This window comes from Mauremys reevesii, linkage group 7 (assembly GCF_016161935.1).
Source record: "Mauremys reevesii isolate NIE-2019 linkage group 7, ASM1616193v1, whole genome shotgun sequence".
Classification (NCBI taxonomy): Eukaryota; Metazoa; Chordata; order Testudines; family Geoemydidae; genus Mauremys; species Mauremys reevesii.
In genome coordinates this window covers 117,410,867-117,435,010 of record NC_052629.1, presented here as the reverse complement: position 1 = coordinate 117,435,010, position 24,144 = coordinate 117,410,867, and the positions used below count along the sequence as shown (strand labels likewise).

General features: G+C 46.2%; 1 protein-coding gene across 2 annotated transcripts in view; it reads right to left on the bottom strand.

Moving 5' to 3' along the window:
• FRMD4B (FERM domain containing 4B) overlaps positions 1-24,144 on the bottom strand; it is a 194,210-nt gene that overhangs the window by 136,487 nt on the left and 33,579 nt on the right. Inside the window, exon 2 of one of the 2 annotated variants that reach the window (XM_039482197.1) lies at positions 4,849-4,985. The exons of the other annotated variant lie outside the window; for it this stretch is intronic. The gene's annotated coding sequence lies outside the window, so the exon portion shown is untranslated. The remainder of the gene's footprint in view (positions 1-4,848; positions 4,986-24,144) is intronic. 2 annotated transcript variants of the gene reach the window in all.

Here is a 24,144-nt window from a genome sequence, read left to right as displayed (position 1 = left end):
CACAGTGATGATAGAGGGGATTTACTTTCCTATTCCTTTCGGCATACTACGGAGCTGATGGCACCATGTCTGCCATCCCAGTGAGGAGTCTGTCGCCTGCCTACTGCACATTTGGGACATACCCTCATGAAGTGTGGGTTACGGATTATTTATTCTCAGACATATGGGATGTGTGCATAATGCAACCCTAATGAATAGCTCTTGATGATGCTTCATACCATTGGAATATTGCAGGAGAGGCACATTTTCCAGCTGTTTGCTCATCATGCCAGAGCACATTTATAGCAGCTATTTCATCTCTAAATGTTCCAAGGATTGTCATCAGTATTTCATTAAGAAATCATCTCAATTATAATCATAGGAGAGAGAAAAACAACAACAACTCTGGAACAAGTCAAAGTTTCCAGTGTCTAATTTTTTAAACTGAGATTTGGGTGAGAATTGTGTGAATTAAAGTCTAAATCCAGCACAGGAGAAAACATTCATTAATGTTAGCTTTCAGCTTCTATGTGTTTGCAGGATTCTGAAGGATCTCAGCTGGTAATTAAGCTACCTAGGACATCGTGAGAGGAGATGGGGCTGAGGTTGCGCCCCCCCCCCCCACACACACTTTCTCCTTTCAATATTGTTCAAGTGAACACCATAGGACTAGCCAGTTGACAGGGAATCAGACTGCAGTGCTACTGCATAGGTAAGGTGATCAGATGTCCCGATTTTATAGGGACAGTCAGGGCCGCCCAGAGGTGGGGGCAGGAGGGGCAATTTGCCCCAGGCCCCGGGTCCCGCCGGGGCCCCCACGTGAGTTTTTTGGGGCCCCTGGAGCAGGGTCCTTCACTCGCTCTGGGGGGCCCAGAAAACTCTTGTGGGGCGCGGGCCCCCTGGACCGTCTTCCGCTCCTGGTCTTCGCCGGCGGGGGGTCCTTCCGCTCCGGGGTGGAAGGACCCCCCGCCGGCGAATTACCGCCGAAGTGGGACCCGCCGCCGCAATGCAGCCACGTCTTCGTCGGTAGCTCGGCGGCGGGGGGCCCTTCCGTTCCGGGACCTGCCACCGAAGTGCCCTGAAGACCTGCGGCGGGGCCCCCCCGCCGCCGAATTACCGCCGAAGACCCGGCTGCACTTCAGTGGCAGGGGGCTCCCGCCGCGGGTCTTCGGGGCACTTCGGCAGCGGGTCCCGGAACGGAAGGGGCCCCCCACGCCGCTGAATTACCGTCGAAGCGGGGCCCCCCGCCGCCGAAGACCGCAGGCCCCGGGAATTCTCTGGGCGGCCCTGGGGACAGTCCCGATATTCGGGGCTTTTACTTCTATATGCTCCTATTACCTCCCACTCCCTGTCCTGATTTTTCACACTTGCTATCTGGTCAGCCTATGCATAGGCGAGCGGGGGAGGCAGATGGGCCAAGTCTCTCCTGCCATAAGGAGGCTGAATGTGTTATTCTTCTTATTCCCACAGTGGAAGATGCTGGCTAGTAACTATGCTATTCGTACAGCTCCCTCTGCTGGTCTTGTGATAAAGTCTACTTCTAAGGGACCGTTGTGTAAAAGAAACTCCCAACCTCGGACCCGTCCCAAGTCCCCACTTCTCTGTCTGGAACGAAGATGGTGACTTGTTGCTGCTAAAGGAGAGAGAATAAAGGGAGTGTAGCGCTCCGGTGAGTGTGTTACAAGTATCCCGCTGTGCTGATCTGCAGAGGTGAATCTGCAACAGCCCCAGAGAGCGCGCTCTGGCTCTTCATCTCATGCCTCAATAGCTTATGCTTTTATCTGTGGGGTTCCCGGTTCAGTACCTGGTGTCTCAGCTAAGACAGTGACCACCAGAGATGCACTTCAATTAAAGTTCAAGGCAATACCGATCCCAAATCTTATCTGGGCTTGACTCTCACTAATGCTAGATATAACTAGAGTAACAGAGAGAGGGTTAGATACTCACCTGAGACTAGTATCAGAGGGGTAGCCGTGTTAGTCTGGTTCTGTAGAAGCAGCAAAGAATCCTGTGGCACCTTATAGACTAACAGATGAGACTGCATTTCATTTAGAGCTGCAAGCTGGCTACTCTCCACAAAGTCTTCTTTAATGCTGCCTTTGTATCTCTGCCTAATCCTAAATGTGTGCCTTTTCCTCAGGCAGCCCCTTCTTCAATCTCACTGCTTCCACTCAGATTTCAAGGGTACATCTCTAGTGCATTTCAATACCCGTGGCAGTAAGTCTCAGAGCCCAGGTGGACAGATTCAGGGGCTCATGCTATGACACTAAAACAGCAGCTCAAATGTTTGGGCTCCGGTTCTGAAGCCCAGGCAGGAGGGTGGGTTTCAGAGCCCGAGCCCAAACATTTATACTGCAGTTTCAGCACCATACCGTGATTGCCTGGGCTCGGATACTCTCTGTTGCCGGTTTTAAACCACAGTGTAGCCGTACCCAGGGTTAATCTACTCTGTTGCTATCTGTACCCATCCTCATACCTGATTTTAGAGTCAGTTTTACCCTCAGCTATCCTAGCATACAGGAGAGAGGCAGACAGCTGGTCCAGCGGGTCGGGCACTAACCTGGAACGTGGGAGACCTGGCTTCAATTTACTGGCTCCACTACAGATTTCCTGTGCGACCCTGGACAAGTTGCTTGGGATCACATTGTCAAGGGCATTAGGCACCCTTAGATTGGACAGTAGGTTCTTTGAGGAAGGACCGCAGAATTCAGCGCATTGTGAAGAGGTCAGTGGCTATCCTATCATCTTTTGCACAAGTAAAGGTCCAAGACTTCAGTTCCTTATTTAACAGGGATCATCTCACGTGGAAACAAAGGGTATGTCTACAATACCCCCCAGATTGGCGGGCAGCGATCGATCTAGGGGGGATTGATTTATCATGTCTAGATTAGACGTGATAAATCGACCCCGAGCACTCTCCCATCAACTCCTGTACTCCAGGGCTGTGAGAGGCGCAGGCAGAGTCAACGGGGGAGTGGCAGCAGTCGACTCACTGCAGTGAAGACACCACGGTAAGTCGATCTAAGTACGTCGACCTCAGCTACATTATTCACATAACTGAAGTTGTGTAACTTAAATCGATCCCCCCAGTGTAGACCAGGGCAAAGGAGAATCTGCACTGCAGATATTATTTGGTATAGATGTATGTGACCCTTTGTGGAAACAACTGTCTGACTTTATCTTCACAGAGTGTGACGTCTTGTGTACACACATGGGGTGTAGGGTCACTGCACTCCTGGCCTCCACTTTGCATTGCCTCTCAATGTCTGCAGCGACTTCTGAAGTTTAAAAAGATTTTCTTCACTTGGGGAGGAAAGCTATCCTGGCTGGAAGCTTGCAAGAGGAGACAATGGGACAGATAGTTTTCCCCCAGTGCGGCATCCCTTCATCACTCACATGACCTAAAGAGGCCAGAAAACTGCCCTAAGTGAGCAATTGTGGGGCTCCCCCTTGAGTAGGGAAATTCCTGGAGCATGAGGAGCAGAAAAGCACCTTACGCTTCAGTGATCTGAAGGCAGCAGGACAGCCGCCAGGGGACATTTGCAACCAGAATAGATGAAAGCTGCCTCTAATTTATGCTGAGGACAGCTCAGCCCTGGTTACCCCCAGGATCAGGCATTTTTCATCCATTTTTGCTCCTTCCTCAGCCCTGTGGAAAATGTAGCTTGGTGGGACCCAAGAACCGCACTCAAAATTTTCAAAGGAACTCGCTCATTAGAAGTACAAGAACAAAATAGAGACTAGGATTTCATAATTCCTGTAGGACCACAGAAGTCAGATAGTTCAACCTCTCTAAACTCTGATTTTTCTCTTTTGGCTCTTTTATTTGCATTTTAGGTATGTGCACGTCTTCCTCTTTCAACTATGGAGATAGGTCCGAAGTCAGTAGACTGGAGTCCGCCCCCCAAACCACACCCACTTTCCCTACCTAAATACTCTACCCTCATCTGATATCATGGCTGGTTTCCAATAATGAATGCAATATACCTACCTGGAGAGAATACAGAATGACTAAGAAAAACAGCATCACTTTGTTGTAAATTACTAACTACAATCTCCTGTCTTCATACGGGACAAAAGAAAATTTCCAGCATTTATGAGCATATTTTGTACTGGCTCTATTTTGATCTATGAGAATAATTTGCTATGTTTTGTTCTGCATCTTTAAAATCTACATAAATTCCCATGTGCGTGTTTGCGGGGAGGCAGAGTGAATTGATGCTCTTTGTTGCATATCTGATTTAATGCACATAAGCCCAGAACAATAAGATAACAGATCACTAGGATTTCAACACTCCATAACTGTACTGAGGGTGAGGCTGGTCTCAGCACAAACTCAATATATTTTTTGCATCACAGAACACAGGAAGCAGCCACTGGCCCCAATCCTGGCCTCTTGATTTCACTGGGACTACGGTGCAATTTTTTGCAAACTTAAAAGACTCACTAGGTCGATTTTCCACATTTCCCCCTAATGGGAATTAACCCACAATCTTCTGAGTGCATAGAGAAGCATATCATGCATGTCTAAACACTTTACGCGGCAAGAAGTCACACCAACCCTTGCTGTGTGTAGCATCATTACACCCGTTTGTGCTTTGCTGCATTTCACCAAACAGCTGCCTTATTACGACAAGCATTACTGGAATCCAGGGAACGTGGTCACCTGCTTCACCATGCGCTCCTAGAAGGATCCTGTATCACTGACTCACCCAAATGACTGACTAATATGAAATGTCTGGCTTAGACTATTAGATTTTCAGAACTTCTCTTGTTTCTATCTTAATAACCTTATTTTTCATTGGTGATCGCAACACTGACATGACACCACAGGACTTTACAAGGTGAAGATTTTGTATTGGTTCCTACCTTTAACTCGGGCACAGCCTTCTGTCTCTATTTAATCCTCTCTGCAATATCCTTCAGTTTTCCATTACAATGTAATGATTTCATCCTTCTAAGTCTTTCATTCCTTCTTCTGCTCTAGCCAGATCCTTCATGAAGCGCTATAGCAAAGAAGACAAAATATCAATTTTTCTTCAGGGAATAAAACCTCATCCATCCTCCCAATGTGCTGTTTTCAATTCATTCCTGAAATTCTCCAGAACAACCCTCCCCATCTGTGACTGGCAATAAATAGCTATGTGCTACAAATTAGATTGGTATACAAAATAACAAGAGTTACTGCTAAGATATTTGTACACAAATGAAACCGTGGCATTGCTCCCTGTTAACGTCTCCGAATGCTCTGCAGCCCAACATTTTCTAAGGCTGTATGTTTCAGTTCATTGGAGATGCAAAGGCAGACTCGCTTAATGTCTTTTAACTTCATCTATGCATAATTCTTTCCTCCATTAGATTAATGCATGAAGAGGAACAGAAATGTACATGTTAGCTAATTACAGAAGTCAAAACTAAGCAGATCCCTTGAAGAAACAGGTCTTCCCTAAATTTAGTAACACTGGTTATGAAAACAGAAGCGGGATGGGTAAAGAGGCACTTGACAAGCAGTTCCTTAAACCAGGATACTACCCGATTTTTAGTGTACTGTTCTTCAAAAGGCCGACAGCACCAAGGCACACTTGAAACCCCTACCCGTGCATCAGACTTTCCAAGTTGCCATCCTCCATAGTGCCACTACATTGCTCCCGTCCCCTTCCCACATTCAAGCATCTCTACCTCAGGGTTTTTACAATTCTTTTACAGTCAAAAGCAATTCTAACAGTAGCAATAGTAAATTTCCTAGTAAGATATCTTAGCATCTCTGGCTCTTCTCCAGTTATGGAAATCTCTGCTTGGGGTAGGGTTTTTTGGCCAGGAGCTGTCATGACTCTTACATGTTAAGCTCTCAGGCCAGGTCTACTCTACAGAGACAGGACCATCTGGCCCACCAAAAAATAGACTACAGCCCTAATCCTGCAAAAGACTTATTTACGTGGAATCCCATAGAGTTCAAGTTAGTGGATCTGATCCTTTAGCTTAAGCAGTAGCATCTCATTCTTCAATGGCTTCCCTGGGGCTCCATGTGGGCAAAAGTGTCTACGCTGGCAAATCTCTGTGCAGGAGGAGAACCTTACAGGACAAAGCTGTCCTCTAAGATGTGCATGGAGGGCCATCACTAAACCACGCTGCGGCACATCTCAGAGGAGCAGAATGTCGGACTCGAGATCCAACCCCTGGAGTATTTTACTTTTAAAGTGAACCTACAATTCCCCTGTGTTTATAATCAAGATCTCAGAGGAGAATTTTACCCTTAGCTGGAGGGTAGGAAGTTAAGTCAATAAGCATTTTGCCATCTCCTTTAATGAGAGCGGGATACGGTGCCGGAATAAATTCCAAATGAATCAATTTGTACACTGAAACAATGGAGACTTTCATGCTTCTTCACTATAAATGGAATTTCGTTATAAGAGAGTTTATTGTAAGCAAGTTACACTGTCCTTTGAGATGAAGACCTAGTATTAATTATAATGCAGTTTAAAATGGATTAAAGCACACCTACTGGTCAAAATGTTTTAAGAGGGTATAATCTAGGGTGACCAGACAGCAAGTGTGAAAAATCGGGACTGGGGTGGGGGGTAATAGGAGCCTATATAAGAAAAAGACCTGAAAATCGGGACTATCCCTATAAAAATCGGGACATCTGGTCACCCTAGCATAATCTAAGACCATTACATTCTCATTTCCTTTTCTCCATGTGTTATTTTATTGAAGGCAGCCATCTGTACACTAGAGGGCAGACTGTACAAAAACCCACCTTTCACTGTTCAGAGTATTTTGCAACACTGATCAAATCATTAGAGGCCTCCATTTTTGTGCACCGATTTTTGTACACTAAACTGACTACACCCGCCGAAGTGAACCTGTACCCATTTTGCATGTGCAAAAATCTGCATTCAGGTGTTCATACAAACTGAATAGCTGAGTTTGCACGAACAAGTGACAGTTTTCAAACACTTCTCCATGGACAATCAGTTCAGTGTATAAAAGCGGGCAAGCAAAAACTGTGCTAGCTGCTTCACCTATCAATCTTGCATGTGTGCCTCAGCAGTTAATTCTGAAAGGGCTTGGTAATATTTTTGGAAACAACAGGAGTGCAGAAACACAGAGTACGGCTAAAAATTTGGATCTCGGACACAAACTATGGTGCTCACTTTTTTGTGCATGCAATTACTCTACATGCAAAACAGATGCCTGTATCCTCATCATGACAATACTGAGACCTTCACACAAGGAATTCAGCATCTCCAGCTCCCTTTTCCCCTAAGTTCAGCAGCTGCAGCACTGGTCACCCCATGTGCATTGGCAGTGTTTGTCCTCCTTTCTATTTGCCTCACAAGTGGAAGGCAAATCCTAGTGAGGCAAATAGAAAGGAGCACAAACACTGCCAACTTAAGTGCAAGAGTGTAATAAGAAAAGCCTAAGAGGAGTTTGAAGAACGGCTAGCCAAAAACTCCAAAGGTAATAACAAAATGTTTTTTAAGTACATCAGAAGCAGGAAGCCTGCTAAACAACCAGTGGGGCCCCTTGACGATCAAAATACAAAAGGAGCGCTTAAAGACGATAAAGTAATTGCAGAGAAACTAAATGGATTCTTTGCTTCAGTCTTCACGGCTGAGGATGTTAGGGAGATTCCCAAACCTGAGCTGGCTTTTGTAGGTGACAAATCTGAGGAACTGTCACAGATTGAAGTGTCACTAGAGGAGGTTTTGGAATTAACTGATAAACTCAACATTAACAAGTCACCGGGACCAGATGGCACTCACCCAAGAGTTCTGAAAGAACTCAAATGTGAAGTTGCGGAACTATTAACTAAGGTTTGTAACCTGTCCTTTAAATTGGCTTCGGTACCCAATGACTGGAAGTTAGCTAATGTAACGCCAATATTTAAAAAGGGCTCTAGAGGTGATCCTGGCAATTACAGACCAGAAAGTCTAACGTCGGTACCGGGCAAATTAGTTGAAACAATAGTAAAGAATAAAATTGTCAGGCCTGGTCTACACTAGGACTTTAATTCGAATTTATCAGCGTTAATTTCTAACTAACTCAACCGATCCACACAGGAGAAGCATTTTTACTACTAGAGAGGAGGCTCTTCTTTGGTTACCCTCCTCGGCAGGTGGTGGAGTAACGCTAACCTTGCTTGCTAGCTCTAGCGCTGGGGTGGATGCTAATCGAACTTAGCAGCAGCCGGCTATATCCAGTGCACCACACTGTTCTGTGTTGGCGCGACAGCAGTCCAGCAGATTCTCTGATTCTCCACAGGCCAGCCACGAAAAAAAATTTGAATTTCATTTTCCTGTCCTTGTTTTTGATCTTGACGCTCTGTTGCGGTTCGGGCGAGCTCCGCAGCTGCAAGCAGAGCAGCAGCTCAGGCTCTCCAGCAGAGAGCCAGAATAGAAAGAGAATCCCCAGAATGAAAGTCCGGGAGTGACCGAATCTGATCAGCTGTGGGCGAGGAGGGTGTGAGTCTGTGCTCTCGCGCTGCGCTCCAACAAGCGAGGAGAGAAAGAGAAAGGTAAAAAAGCATGAATGAAAGACAAAGGAGCAGGGATGCGATGAGTGCCAGCGAGAAAGTGAAGAGAAAGAAGTCAGGTCAATCAAAAAGAGCGGCCCAGCGGGCCCCGGCTAGCCCAGCCCAGCCCGCATGCCGCATCTACTGCATGCCATTCTCAGTGCCCCACCAGTGACACCCCACCCGAGGACGGAATAGGGTGAGACGGACAGTTCCCCGGGACAGTTCCCCAGTTGAAGATGGGGAAGGGGGAGAAGGGGAGGGGGGACTTGGAGGATGGGCGCGCGCCACGCCGATCCCCCTGCCAGGATTTCTCTCTCACCCTCCCTCTTCACCCTCCCTACCCCCCCTCCCCCCCCAACCCCAGGACAGGAGGGGAAGAATCAGAGGGGAAGGATCAGGCATTAAGTGCAACACATTTTATATTTTATAAATTTATATAATTAAAAATATTAAAAATAAAAACAAAATTTAAAAATTAAATATATATAAATTAATATATATTAAGAATTATATTAAATTAAGGTAAAATCAAAAAATTAAAAATAAAATTTAAAAAATATCTTAAAAATTAAAAATAAATATATATTAAACTATATAATAAAAATAATAACAAGGTCCAAACAATTAAAAAGGAAGGAAAATAGTCCTTCTCCGATTTAAGCAAAGCTCTCCTCGCATCCCTCAGTTCGTGCATGGTCGCTCCGAAGAAGGGTGAGCAGGTTGATCCTCGCTGGGGAAGGACTCTCTTCCACGCAGGACATCGAATATATAGCATTACTGGCATATGTCTGCATTGGTTGCAGTGCGGTCTCTCTCTCTCTGGCGCTGGTCCGTAACATGCAGGCCTCATGGGCACATCTCGGTGTGCAAATACTGCATCTGAGTACAATTATTAGTGTAGTGTTACTATTATTAATGGTAGTGTAATGTTTTATGAACAGTGATTGCAGTTTTATAACACATAACAATGACCTCGCCAGAGAGCAAGCATGTCAGAGTCCACAGACAACAAACAAGCATGGGGCTGCTAAAGGCGTGAGCTTTTCTGGCTTTGCATTTTGCCTTTTTGCCTGCAAGCTGCCAGTACCAGTAGCAAGCAGTATGTACTGTAAGGCAAGCCAGGACTTTTTGGCTGCAGGCGGCTTTTACAGGACTTTGTGCAAAGAGGTGCAATGGCGCCGCCTCTCCCATGCGCTCTCCTCTCTTTATAGTTGAGAGCAATGAGTCTTTGTTAACTGAAACTGACTAGACTGAGATCTCTGAGACTTAGTTCCCTCTTTGGTCTTGAACATGAAAACTTTTACTGTTGTGTTTATTGTTGGCAAACATGAAATCACCTCACCTTCACGGACTGTTTCTCTGCTCCTTCCCACAGCTCCAGCTCGGGCTGGAGGCCGGAAAAAGGAAGAAAGCGAAGACAGCTGAGGGCGCAGAAAGACAGCAGAGGCTGGACCTGAGGCGGGAGCGAGCAGCATCGCCAGGCGAGAGAGCAGAGGGGCGGCAGGCAGGAGCAGCCTGCGCAGAGGGGAAGCAGGAAGGGCAGAAGGCGAGCAGGGCGGGAGGAAGACCAGCCGGCGCGACTCGCCTTGTAGATGTTCTGCAGAGCCAAGAGGAGAGGCGCTGCAGCCTGTTCTGGCCCCTGCCAGCAACGCAAGGAGAGCCCCCCCTCACCCAAAGTCCAAAGTGACAAGGCGGAGAGTCGCCAAGAACCCCCCATAAAGACAAGACCACACCGCGGAGCAAGCATAGAGACAACTGTCGCACCTATAGCCCCCTGTCTTTCTTTAGCAAATTGTGTTGTGTGTGCAAAGCTTTCCTTTTTCAAACCCCAAAACCAAGCAAGTTCAAAAGTTATTTGTATGTTTGTGTTATTTTTATCAGCTTTCCTGTCTGTCTGGCTGACTGTTTGAAGTCAGATGTGGTGTCATTGTTCTGTGGGAATTTGTGCAGTCACTGCATGAGACTGCAGGCCAGCCTGCCACCATGCAGCAGTGGCTGCAGCTCAACTGCAGTCTTGTGACAGTCTGTGTGCACCCAGTCTGGTCCGTGTGTATGCTTGTTGTGTGCTGTGTGGTGTGTTCCTGCCATGCAGGGTGTGCTTGGCTGACTGGGGCCTCATTAAAGGCATCCCTCCCCACCACCTCTGGCTTCATTTGTCATCCTCCCGTGCAACCCCCCCACCCCTTCCCCTTCCCAGGGGTCCAGCCCCAGATACTCCCCAACCCCACCCCTCCCTCCCCGCCCCCCCACCCCATCCCAGCCCCACCCATAACCCACAGCCCACCCCACACCCCCCTCCTGCAGTGCACACACCCCCACAACCACAGAAAACTGCCCATGAGTTCAACAAAATTCAAAAAAATAAATAGAAAAACAAAAACAACCTTAGAATTACTATTAATTAATCCTTAGTTTTATAGTTTTAAAAACAAAAGGGAAAGTCAAAACTAAAATTGGTTGTTCTCTAAAAGGCAGTGGGACAGTCACAGGTTACCCTGCTCTCGCCTGGCTCTCGCTCCAAAGCTCCCTTTCCTGATGCTGGCCGCTTCCAGCGGCTTCTCTCTTCTCACGCCTCAACCTCCCAAAGCAGCAGCAGCCAGGCGATTCTCTCCAACCTCCCAAGCGCCAAAAGGTCTCTCCTGGCCTCCACTCAGATCATTGCACAGCAGCAAGCAAGCAGCACAAGGGATATTCTTTCGCTTCATGGTCCCAGCGCAGTCAGTGGTCCGCCAGTCTCCTGAGACGGCCTCCACAACACACCACCACATTACACACACTCAGCCCATTTCAGGTGCCAGGAGTTGTCCCGCCTGTATGTAGGCTGTCCAAGGCGGGGGCTGCGGGTAGAGCCAGGGGGTGGGCGGAGGCCGGGGATCTGCATCTGCATCCCCCACGCGTGAACATCCCGGGGGGAAGAACCTGCCCGCCTGGAAGCGCGTAAACAGACACAGAGTTCCTGACCACACAGTTTCCTGAACCGGCCAAACCCACCCACTGCCCCACCCACGTTGGTGGAAGTCCCCATGGTCACCCACCTGGTCCACCACAGCTTGCGTGAAGTAGCCCCAATGTAGAAGGCATGGCTGGGCTGCTGTGGGGGGGGAGGTGGACATTGGATCCCCCTATAGCCATCGGATTGGACATCAGCCATCAGCGGGCTATGCCCATCTGGACATTCCTGACAGTCACTGAAGCAGTCACTACAGCGCAGCGACGTTGCTTGTTCAACAATGACCAAGCTGCACGGATTTTCCCACGGTAGGCTGGGTTGGTTTGTAGACCGTGTAGCTGTGCGGCGTGGCAAAGTTCTAGGGCAGCTATAGAGGGCCTGGGCCTTCAGGGCTGGGCAGCTCATCACAGGGGTCCTGGCATCCTTGGCCCAGCATCAGTCTCGTTCACAGACACAGTTCAAGAGTGCCTTCCAGCGTGCAGCTTTCCCCAGCCACTCTCATGTGTCCAGACCTGCTGCAGCGCACTCACACCACCACACCCACCAGTCTGTGCCGGGCCCACCGCACCAGCGTCGCTGCTCCCATGACCCATTGTGCCCTCATTCTCACCCACTGCCACATTGCCACCATGCTTCTGTCTGCGCCTGACTGTGGAAGAGGTGGGCGATGCTGTCACGAGGAGTTCTCAGCATCTGACTGTGGAGCGCGTGGAGTTGCGAGCGGCGAGACCGCGACCCAAGCTGCACGTGCGATAAGAGCAGCACGCATGCAGCTGCCATGCTGTGGCGCCTGGGAAGCCAGGGAGGCGGGGCGAGGAGGGAGAAGCTGCGACACTTTCCAGAAGCATGCGGAACAGGACAATTGGCGGTTCAAGAACATTCACGGAATTTTTCCAGCATGCATTTTCCTAATGTTTGGGGAAAGCCAGCACACCGGGAGGGGAGGATGGGTTGAACTGGTGTCAGTGCACCGCTCCAAGGTCGAAGTAGAATGTGACCGATCTCAGACACATAGAAAAACAAACTCTTGAGCAATACTCAACATGGTTTCTGTAAAGGGAAATCATGTCTTACTAATCTATTAGAGTTCTTTGAAGGGGTCAACAAACATGTGGACAAGGGGGATCCGGTGGACATAGTGTACTTAGATTTCCAGAAAGGCTTTGACAAGGTCCCTCACCAAAGGCTCTTACGTAAATTAAGCTGTCATGGGATAAAAGGGAAGGTCCTTTCATGGATTGAGAACTGGTTAAAAGACAGGGAACAAAGGGTAGGAATTAATGGTAAATTCTCAGAATGGAGAGGGGTAACTAGTGGTGTTCCCCAAGGGTCAGTCCTAGGACCAATCCTATTCAATTTATTCATAAATGATCTGGAGAAAGGGGTAAACAGTGAGGTGGCAAAGTTTGCAGATGATACTAAACTACTCAAGATAGTTAAGACCAAAGCAGATTGTGAAGAACTTCAAAAAGATCTCACAAAACTAAGTGATTGGGCAACAAAATGGCAAATGAAATTTAATGTGGATAAATGTAAAGTAATGCACATTGGAAAAAATAACCCCAACTATACATACAACATGATGGGGGCTAATTTAGCTTTAACGAGTCAGGAAAAAGATCTTGGAGTCATCGTGGATAGTTCTCTGATAATGTCCACGCAGTGTGCAGAGGCGGTCAAAAAAGCAAACAGGATGTTAGGAATCATTAAAAAGGAGATAGAGAATAAGACTGAGAATATATTATTGCCCTTATATAAATCCATGGTACGCCCACACCTCAAATACTGTGTACAGATATGGTCTCCTCACCTCAAAAAAGATATTCTAGCACTAGAAAAGGTTCAGAAAAGGGCAACTAAAATGATTAGGGGTTTGGAGAGGGTCCCATACGAGGAAAGATTAAAGAGGCTAGGACTCTTCAGCTTGGAAAAGAGAAGACAAAGGGGGGATATGATAGAGGTATATAAAATCATGAGTGATGTTGAGAAAGTGGATAAGGAAAAGTTATTTACTTATTCCCATAATACAAGAACTAGGGGTCACCAAATGAAATTAATAGGCAGCAGGTTTAAAACAAATAAAAGGAAGTTCTTCTTCACGCAGCGCACAGTCAACTTGTGGAACTCCTTACCTGAGGAGGTTGTGAAGGCTAGGACTATAACAATGTTTAAAAGGGAACTGGATAAATTCATGGTGGCTAAGTCCATAAATGGCTATTAGCCAGAATGGGTAAGAATGGTGTCCCTAGCCTCTGTTCGTCAGAGGATGGAGATGGATGGCAGGAGAGAGATCACTTGATCATTGCCTGTTAGGTTCCCTCCCTCTGGGGAACCTGGCATTGGCCACTGTCGGTAGACAGATACTGGGCTAGATGGACCTTTGGTCTGACCCAGTACGGCCATTCTTATGTTCTTATACACAAATTCCTATTTCTCCTCATTCAAATGCATTCCTTACACATTAGCGTGGCCAATATTTGGCCATGTGTTGAAAATTTGGTCATAAAAATATCTGTGCTTGGTGATCATCACAAAGTATTCATCTATATCTCTATTCACCACCATGGAGACAAAATCGGGTAATCGGCTCAATTGAGGAGAATAAATGCTGGCTCCTAAACAGAAGCTAAACCATGCTCTTGTTTCCCAACTCCAGTCAGGCAAAATGATCAAACAACTAAAAAAAGTAGGGGTCTATTCGTTCACCTCACTCCACCCCTACCCCCAAATCATCTACCTGTCATGAAGTGTTAAGAGTAGCATTCGGAGGGATGCCTGTGCTGCAAACCAAGATGTGAAGCTCACTCGGGTAGATGTATCTGAGCTAATTTTACACCTGCTATTATGGTGTAGTGGGGTGAGCACCTGCTCCGGCCCTAGAGGGGTTAGAAAAGCCCTGCAGAGGGCTGGGCAAAGTAAAACCTTGGCTGATTGGGGGAAGTGGCTGCAGCTGGGGCCATGCCCCAAACTGAGCAACAGGGCCTTATAAGAAGGCCAGGGAAGCCAGAGGGAGCAGTCTCTCTCTCTGTGTAGAGGGAGAAGGGCCTGGCTGTAGGGAGCTGCACATAAGGTACCTGAGTGAAGCAGGGCTGGGGAAAGGCAGAGGAGCTGGGGAGCTCCAGCCTGGAAAGCCCCAGGCTGCGGCCTAGCATTGGGCTAACAGGTACTGGGGTTGCAGGGGGCAGCCCACAGGTAGGCCAAGGCAGCAGGTCCAAACCCTCCTTGCCAGTGATGAGTGGCTGATACTGCAGTCTGCCCCGGGGCGTGGGGCTAGACAATGACTGGCAGTGGCCTGATACTGAGGCAAGGTGGGGATAGTGAGTGGGGGTTCCCCGAGGAGAGGAGACCCAGAGAGAAAGGGGTTACTGCCGGGGGGCAGCACCCCATGTAAAAGGGCACCAGGTCCAGGGAGGGACACGGGGGCCAGAGGACAGGTGGCTCACCGGCCTGCAGAGGGTGCTCCAGAGCTGAATCGAGCTAATTCCCGGAAGTCACCAGCAGGAGGCGCCGCAGGGGTGAGTCTGCATGTCTACGTATGGCTAAAAACAGAAGTGTAGATACTGCAACACAAGCTTCAGCAACACAAGACCCTGTGGTCCTTGTACACCCCCAAGTGCTATTTTTAACTGTGTTAGCGTGGGTGCATCTACCTGAGCTGAAATCTCACCTGGGATTGCGGTGTAGAAACAACCTGAGAGAGCTCTTGCATTACACTGGTCAGAAATTGTTAAATCTTGCAATAATCTCTCATGCAACTAGGAGATTTACTTAATACCTATTCCCTTGATAAATTCTCACCAGATTTTAATAGCCTTTGGCAGAAATGATTCACTTTTATCAACAGTCAGGAGAGGTGGGGAAGTTTCCAGATGCAAAAAAATTTAGTGAGGGGTATCCTTTGTGGCAGTGTACAGTCTATATAAGTAACTAAAGTGCTGAACAAAAGCCTACTTAAGTAATTTGGAGTCTTTCTATTGACTTCATTGGGCTTTGGATTAGGCCACTTAGAGTCCGAGCAACAGATCTTCAGCTGGTATAACTCAAAGTAGCACCACTGACTTCAACAGAGCTACACTAATTTAATTGTGCCTTGGTAGGTCTCTCTCTGTGACTGGCAACACTCAGTTCAATTACAGCCAAAGTCATTGCAATCTGGGGTGCAGTAAAAAATGCCTCACAGACCAGAAGGGACTGCATAGCTAACATTTTGATGTGGTGCGATATTTAAATACATTATTTTGTAAAATAGACATTTTATGGCCTAGTCTCACTTCTGGATACCTGCAGTACTAGATGCATTAAGTCCTCTGTTCTGCAATCGGATCTACGTGGACAGATCACTGAACCGATGCACAGCCTCACTGAAGGCAACGGGGCTCAGTGCTCTCTCGGTGGTTTGCTTACGCTGCTGTCTGATTTCAGGATCGAGGTCTAAACTGATTTTGTAAAGAAGGCCATTGCCATGGAAATATTAATGAAAATATAGAGTATTCAGATATTCATCTTAAGTCTAAAAATTCTTCAATTTGATCCCAGGGGTAATTTACCACCCTTGCTGTTATCAAAATATTTTCCTCAAATTTAAAGTCTGATTCACCTCTATATACTCATATCATTACAAAGATGCAATCTACTAACCATGCGAAACTTATTAGGATTCTCAGCTTCATGCCTCAGTCATTTTCACTGTTAACATGCATCACAATTATTTTTTCCAGCTTTCCAGTGTTAAAAAATTTGCTGGCAGATTGAGGCACTTACAATAAATTGATATTTACAATGTTGGTAAACTTATTTTTACTTCACAAATAAATATTTGAACTCTGTGCCCCTTAAATCGCAGAAAGTAGTAGATTGAATGTCACATTCTACCCTGTTACAAGGTTAGCCTCAGGCAATTAAACTACATTAAAGAACTCATCAAGCATAGTATTACATGAGGTCATTGTTTTTGAGACCCTGCAGCTTCTCACATGCATGGGTTGAATGAAAAATGTTCAGCCACAATTCAGGATTTCCTATTATTTTAGCTCTACTTGCATATGGATTTTCACTCGTATAAAAATATATTGGAAGCCATTTTGAATTAAATAAAGATCATTTCACTTAATAGTCAGAATATAGACAGCACAATTTTGGAGCTTAATTTTTAACTCCAGTCATTGGAGTTGAAATTAGCCTGTATAGAATTTTAAATGTGTTTGAGTTTTAAAAGAATACCACAAAAATAAGCAAGCAATGAGCACTGATGGACATGGATAAAAGCTGGACAAGAGGAAAGGGTACTACTAGCAAAGACAACAGTGGAACGTTACAAGTCCAATCCTTCTCCCGTCAAAATCAATAGCAAAATTCTCACTGAGATAGGCGAGAGAAGAAATACTAGTCACAGATAGTGATTACCAAAGCATTTCTGTTATCTGTTGGGCCTGATTCATTCCTAGTTACTCCAACTTTACCCTTCTGCATCTCCATTGATTTCAGTGAAGTTGCAACAGTGTAAAACTGGACTAATGCGGTGATAAGGCCCTGCTTCCAGCCATCCACAATTTCCCTAGTTTCATCTATGGGGGATGGGATTTTCCAGGCCTCTCCTCTGCTTGAAGGTGAACTGTTCTGGGATGTCTGAGCAAAACCTCTTCAAGCCATTTTAAAATATAAGAGTGAGATACAATTTTCCCTTCATTTAAATAAAAAAAATCATCTGATCTTTCTTGGATCTTTCTGTACATTTTAATATCCAAAGACCTGTGGTAGGGTACAGAAAAAACTAACATGCTATACATTGCATGATAATTAATTACAAGATAATTCATTAGTGCAAGATTCACAAATGTACTAGTAATTTTCCAGGTTATTAAATCTATCCCATGGGGAAAATTCCCTTATTCTCATCAGAAGAGCAAAGAAGGTGAAGAAATTTCTAAATAGACCTGCTAGTGGGGCTTCCAAGAGGTGTTATATTTAGCCAGTTTTCCGTTTCTCTCTCATATTTGTTTAATTACAAGAGTTGACAATACAATATACTTTTCCATGTTGCAGTAAAAGGCTAGATCCTGAGCTGCTGTAAATCTGCATAGCCCCATTGAAGTCAACGAGGATCTGACCAAATGACTAAACACAATTTCTGAAAAAGTTTTTGTTTAAAAATATATTTTATGATTTGGTCTTCAGCCTGCTGGACACACTAACTCAGCAGGAGAAAACTGTATTCCTGAGTTATAACCATATTGTCACCACAGACCAGTGTTATACACTTGCCAAATGGTGTTTTGCTAACCAGGCACATTACAGATGTACAGCAATACACTAGTAGTGAAGTCGAAGAAAAAGCTCTTGTTCTGTCATTTGTGGACAAACATTCAGAGGTATAGAAATTGCACCTCTAACAGAAGTGGAAAAGATTGTTTTGTATAGAGATTGTCATTGCTCACAATGACTGCCCTGGGTCTGCTGTGTCATGTAAGAGGCTTAGCGTACAACAGTAGTCACGAAGGGTTTGTTCCTGCTAACTCTTCCGCATGTGCATAATCCTTCTTCACGTAAGATGTTCCATTAAATTCAGCGGGACTACCTGCGTGACAACTAATCACACAAGTAAGAGTTTGCAAGATCAGCACATAAAAGCTGAAGTCTGCCCTCAATTATAACCTCTGCAACCCCAATAAGGAGTGCCGGTGTACAGATGCATAAATATACTTACATACAGAGAGAGAGAGAGAGAGAAAAACTCTGACAGAGACTTAACATTAGGTTAACCAAAACTTTCATGACTTTGCATGGCTCAGCAGGTTTAAAGCAAACAAAAGGACACGACACACAGTCAACCTGTGGAACTCTTTTTGCTATGAAGAGCAAGACTATAACAGGGTTCAAAAAGAACTAGATCAGTTCATGGAGGATAGGTTCATCAATGGCTATTAACCAAGATGAGCAGCGATGGTGTCTCTTGTCTGGGTGGCAGGGAATGGATCACTTGATCACCTGTCCTGTTCATTCCTTCTGAAGCACCTGGCATTGGCCACTGTCAGAAGACAGGATACTGGGCTAGATGGACCTTTGGTCTGACCTATGGCCGTTCTTATGTTATGTTGACTGCATGGCTCTAGTTATCTGCCTGTAATAGGATACAGAGCATCGCTCCTCTACATCAACAGTGCAAAGCCTGTCGTGGTCGGCAGCTACCTAATGTATTACCCTCAGAGGACAGTTCAGTGGTGATGGAGAAAAGTCTTGGTTTGAGTCCAGGTCCTAGTACACAGACACGGAAGTCAGGACATTGGCACTAACAGACACACGCTGCGTCCTCTCAGAAGGGTCTTTTTTTGAATGGACGCAGATCCAACTCATCCCCAGCACAAGACACCCCAGGACAAAAGACCCAATTCCATACCACTGAAGACAATAGGAGTTTTGCGATCAACTTCAGTGCGGGGCAGGATCAAGAACAAACCGATGATTTCAGTCTCCGAGGCTATAAATCTGGCACTAAATTAACGTCATAAATAGAAAGATTTGGGACACTAACTTGTCTGCTAGCTCCAAGTTTCACTTCTAGCTTCTTAAAGCAATACTGAACTCCCCCCGTGGGCTCTCCTCAGGAGGTTTCAACAAGATTCACTCCTCTTTCCCCCTCCCCCATCACTCACTGCTCTTCCCCTCCCTCCCTGTGTGGGTCGGGAGGGACCCGCCTGCAGAGCAGGGGCTGGGAGCTGCAGCCGCACAATGCAGGTAAGAAGCGGCCCTGACTGAGTAGGGGCTGGCATGGGTGATGACTCGGTGCCTCCCTGCCTCCAGCAACCAGACTTCAGGTGCCTGGTCAGTAGATCTGACCTGACACTGTCAGGTCCTCTTTTTGACTGGAAAACCAGACACCTGGCCACCCTACCTGATGCAGGAATTATTGAGTAAAATGCTATGGCCTGTGTTACTCAGGAGGTCAGACTAGATTACCCTTCTGGTCTTGACATGTATAATCCTGCAGTGAGCTCTGTGTTGGTGCAGGGGTCTGCCTGGGGATCCAGGCCTAATGGTCTACAAGGGAAACACAGTGAAAATTATTTTACAGAGAGCTGAGAGAGACTGGGCAATATCTTCTATTGGCCCAACTTCTGTTGGTGGAATAGGAGAAACTCTCAAGCTACGCAGAGCTCTTCTTCAGGTCTGGGGAAAGCAGCTGAGTGTCAAACAGAGTCTCCGCAAATGCACAGAGAAACAAAGATTTTAGAAACCAGCCCGAACATCTACACTGCAGTTAAACAGCCCCTTAACCCAATCCCCAAGAGCCCAAGTCATTGGCACGAGCCAGCTGGGGGTTTTTAATCGTAGCATAGACATACTGTGAAAATTCCTCCTTAAATGTCCAATATACCCCATTGCATGTCCATTGCAGGGATTCTTACATCTCCTTCCTGAAGCATCTGGTACTGGCCACAGTCAGAAACAGATAACCAGAAGGACTGCTGGCTTGATCCAGTCTGGCGATCCCAGTGTTCTGAAATCTGCCCGACAACACTGTACATACTGAGCTGAACTCTGATCCCAGTTACACTGGCACAGATCAGAGCAACACCACCACTTACACCAGCGTAGCAGAGATCAGAATTCGGGCTCTTTGTATACGTCCCCACTAAATTTTTGCTGAAATCAATAGGAGCTGTGTATGCACCCACAAGCTACTCCTTGTAAAAGCCGTTTATTTTTTTTCCAAAATAAGTCATATTTGACAACTTCATAACCCACTTACCAGATACACCTTGGGCTACTCATTTAAACACTGGTATTACAGAGCATCATCTTATGATCTGTTTCAAAAGCAACTGCTCTTGGTATCCAAGTGTTCAGAAACCACATCATTCAAAGTGGTTTGAAGACCACCCACCTGCTGTTCCTCTTGACGCAGATTCATATTTGAGCTAAGCAAGTGTCAAAGGCAGATATCATCCCTTGTATGAATAGGGATGAGTTTATCCTCCGGATAAATGTGTATATATTTTGGAAACAAAGTTTATGTGCTAAGACAAACTGGAAAGAAATCTTGGTTATAAAATAACACAATAATACTTAGTTTGTTTTTCATAAGCAGATCTCAAAGAGTTTTACAAAAGAGGTAAGTATCATTAACTGAGGCATAAAGAAGTGAAGTGTCTTGCCCATATTCTCCCAGCAGGCAAATGGCCGAGCTGGGATTAGAATCTAGGTTTCCCAGATCCCGGGCCAGCGCTGTGCCTGTTAGGCCATGCTTCTTCCCAACAAGTATAACAGTATGCTATTTATAAGAATTTATTTTCTGCAGTAATCTGGTATTCAGTGCTCATTTTGTCACTCTCATTGCATACTAATTGCATCAAAATATTTTAGTAAATCATTTTCCTCTGGCCCATTTAATAATTTATGCCTAATTATTGGATTTTACCTTTCAGATGATAAGCATGGAGCAGTGCTTCATAATTTCGCAAACAAACAGGATCTGAAGGGACAAAGCAACCACATAAATTCGCCTCACCCGGCTAATTTGACTTCAGAACTCCTCTTTCTAAGAGTATAAATTATTCTACTCTAGTTTCAGTGATTTGACTTAAAATTTTATCTGCCGGCTTCTACAGAGCTCGGCCGTGACAGGCACCGAATAATTTATACTATATTTGGACTTGCTAAAAGGGGAGAAAACTGGAATTGTTAAACAAAAACTTATACTCACTTAGGATCTAATCCTGTACCACTGAGCTCAATGGGAGCTTTGCAGTTAAATTAAATGACAGCATGATAAGGCCCTTACCTGGCATGACAACTTGGCAGATTAATGCTGCATCCTGCCAAACCCTCTGTTCTTCCAAGCAGCCCTACTCCTTGTACCATTATTTAGCTCCACTCTGTGGGCACAGCTCCAAAATTCAAACCCTTTTGGCATTTATTCTCAAAATACAAACATCAAAGGTCCTGCTGACCTTAAAACTGAAACTTCTGCTGAAGTTACAAGTCACTGGCCTGGCAGCTCAGCACTCAGATACCAGCAGGGAGAACATGATAAAATACTTGCCTGGACAGACAGAAAGATAAACAAGACAGTCTATAAGGGATCAGCTCTGCAATCCCATCTAGGCCAATGGAGAACACAAGAGTTTCCAGGATACTGAAACCGCCACAGATCCATAGTTAGAAATGAAATTCTTTTCCCCCTAAGATGAGATGAGCTATGCTATGGGATGAAGGAGCTCCTCTATTTTTTGTTGTTAAACCTAATTTTTACTCCACTTTATCAAGAGACTGCTAGCAAATAACCAGCCTGCCTCCTCCCTGCCAGATGCATCTTTATCACATGTAAGGGGGCCGGGGAGGGAAACTCTTCATTTTTCAGAACCAGCGATTTGTGTGTGCATTTATTCAGTGCTTGGAGATCCAGATTTACAGCACCTGAGTATTTAGTCTATGGGAACTAGATGTAAGATTGTGTCAGCACTTTGCATACAGCACAAAGTTTGTAGTGATGTTCAATACCACAGGCACCAAGCTGAAATCTTTCATGCAGTTGCACAGAATATTTTTTCCAAATGAAAATTTAAAAAAAAATAAAATTAAAAAATAATGAGCTTTTTAACATTTGTTTTATGGATGACTCAACAACATGATGGCACTTGCACATTTAAGTTTCAAAGCATTTTTTAAACTGTTCCTCACAACCCTCCTGAAAGGTAGATCAATAATTACTGCTGTTTTCCAGAAAGGTTAAGTGACTTGTCCAAGTCCATTCCAGCCATCATTGTCTGAGCAGGGTTTCCACCCAAGGAGCTCTTCCCACCTATGCCTGTGCTCGCATTAAGCTGCCCCTCTCTTTTATGATTGTTAGTATTCCACTTTTTTTCTGTTCATAGCCCCTTGCAAACATAGTGCCAGATCCTCCTTTTATACTCTGCCCCCCTTCACATCGATTCACATGGCACAAAGGGCCTGGAGAGCTTTCAGGATTTCCCCAGCTGGCTAAAAGCAGGTGTAGCTGGCTCCTAAGCCACTACTTCTGCAGTCTCCTGTGTAGGTGCTAGGGCAGGAAGGGTTGTGACTAGAGAGCAGCTGCAGCTGTTCTCAACTAGCACACTGCCCCTCTGGGCGAACACCAGCCATGCATGCTTTAGAGCAGCTCCTCTGGCTGCTCTAGCGCACGAGAGCCAGAACAGAGCTGATCCCAAGATCAGGGAATCACCCAGCAGACAGTTGGGTGCAGCTGAGAATCCAGCCCAATATCTAAAAGTCTTTAAGTAGGGTAAATCCTGCCTCATCCGCTGCACGAAAGAGGCTCCCGCTGAGCCCGGGGAGTGGTGGAATCTGGGTAGCCAGACTGGTTGTGCACACTCTGTACAGTAGCAGTGCTAGCACAGGCAGTAGCAAGAGGGGTTAGCCGCCCCCAGTACAAAGCCGCCCGGACCCCGGGAGTACCGACTCAAAGCTTCCCACGACACCCCGGCTACACTACTGTTTTCGATGCCCTGTGGCTCAATGAGAGCTAGTGTGAATACGTCTTGAACTAGGGGTGGGATTCCCAGTTTAAGTGTAGACATAGCCTCAGAGTCACAAAGTCCTTCCCTGCCCCAAGGCCACCGCTCGATTCCCACTCAGGCCTGGCTAGCACCGCAGACTGGCAGACGGGGGAGGAGCCAAGCCATGGCTCCACCCACTCTCCACACTCTTCACTAATTTGCCCACAGGGAAGAGCTCTGAGTGCATGTTCTCTTCCCCTGTGCCCTAACACAGCCATGCACGTGGACAGGGAGACCGTATTGCCCTGTGTAGCCACATTAGAGCTAGTAACACGGACTCCTAAACCAGGAAAGGAAACTGCTACCCACTGTCCTGGGGAACGACAGCATTCTTTGGTTAAGCAACTCCCTGGAAGTGGAGGCGGTATTATCGCGTATGGAAAGAAACTCCTGCACTCAGCCAGTTGCTATTTGTATGAGGATTTCCGTGGGAGTTTTTTTCCTAGAATGGATTAGAGCAACCAAGAGGGACAATTAAAAATCAGTGCAGAAAACAAAGCGAGAGGATTGCTGCAGCACAGGATAAATGGGAGCAGGGCCGGCTCCAGCTTTTTTGCCGCCCCAAGCGGTGAAACAAAAGAAAGAAGAAGAAGAAGAAGAAAAAAGATGATTGGCGGCACTTCGGCAGCAGCTCAATCGCGCCGCTTCATTCTTCTGCGGCAATTCGGCGGCGGGTCCTTCACTCCCTCTTTGGCAGCACTTCGGCGGCAGCTCAAAGAGGAAGAGAGGGACTGAGGGACCCGCCGCTGAATTCCCGGACATGCCGCCCCTTTCCATTGGCCGCCCCAAGCACCTGCTTCCTTCACTGGTGCCTGGAGCCGGCCCTGAATGGGAGACTCCTTTCCTTCACCATTCTGACAGCCCTGTGACAGCAATTCCAGCATCAAGGGCAGTACTATAGCACCAGTGAATAAAGAACCCAAGGAAATTGGTGCACAAGAAGCTGCTGCAGTCAAATCTATGCATTTCAGATGCACGGAGGATCATCTCCAAACACTGGAATGAAGTAGTAACCGAGAGCTGGTAGAGATCCAAGGGGTGGGCCAGTGAAGGGGATCACTGAGAATTCAGATACACGCATCATACTGTGGAAAATAAAGCCATCAGTTAAATCAGACATACTTTAGCTAAGATACTAAAGGAAATAAAGAAAGTACACTGCTAAG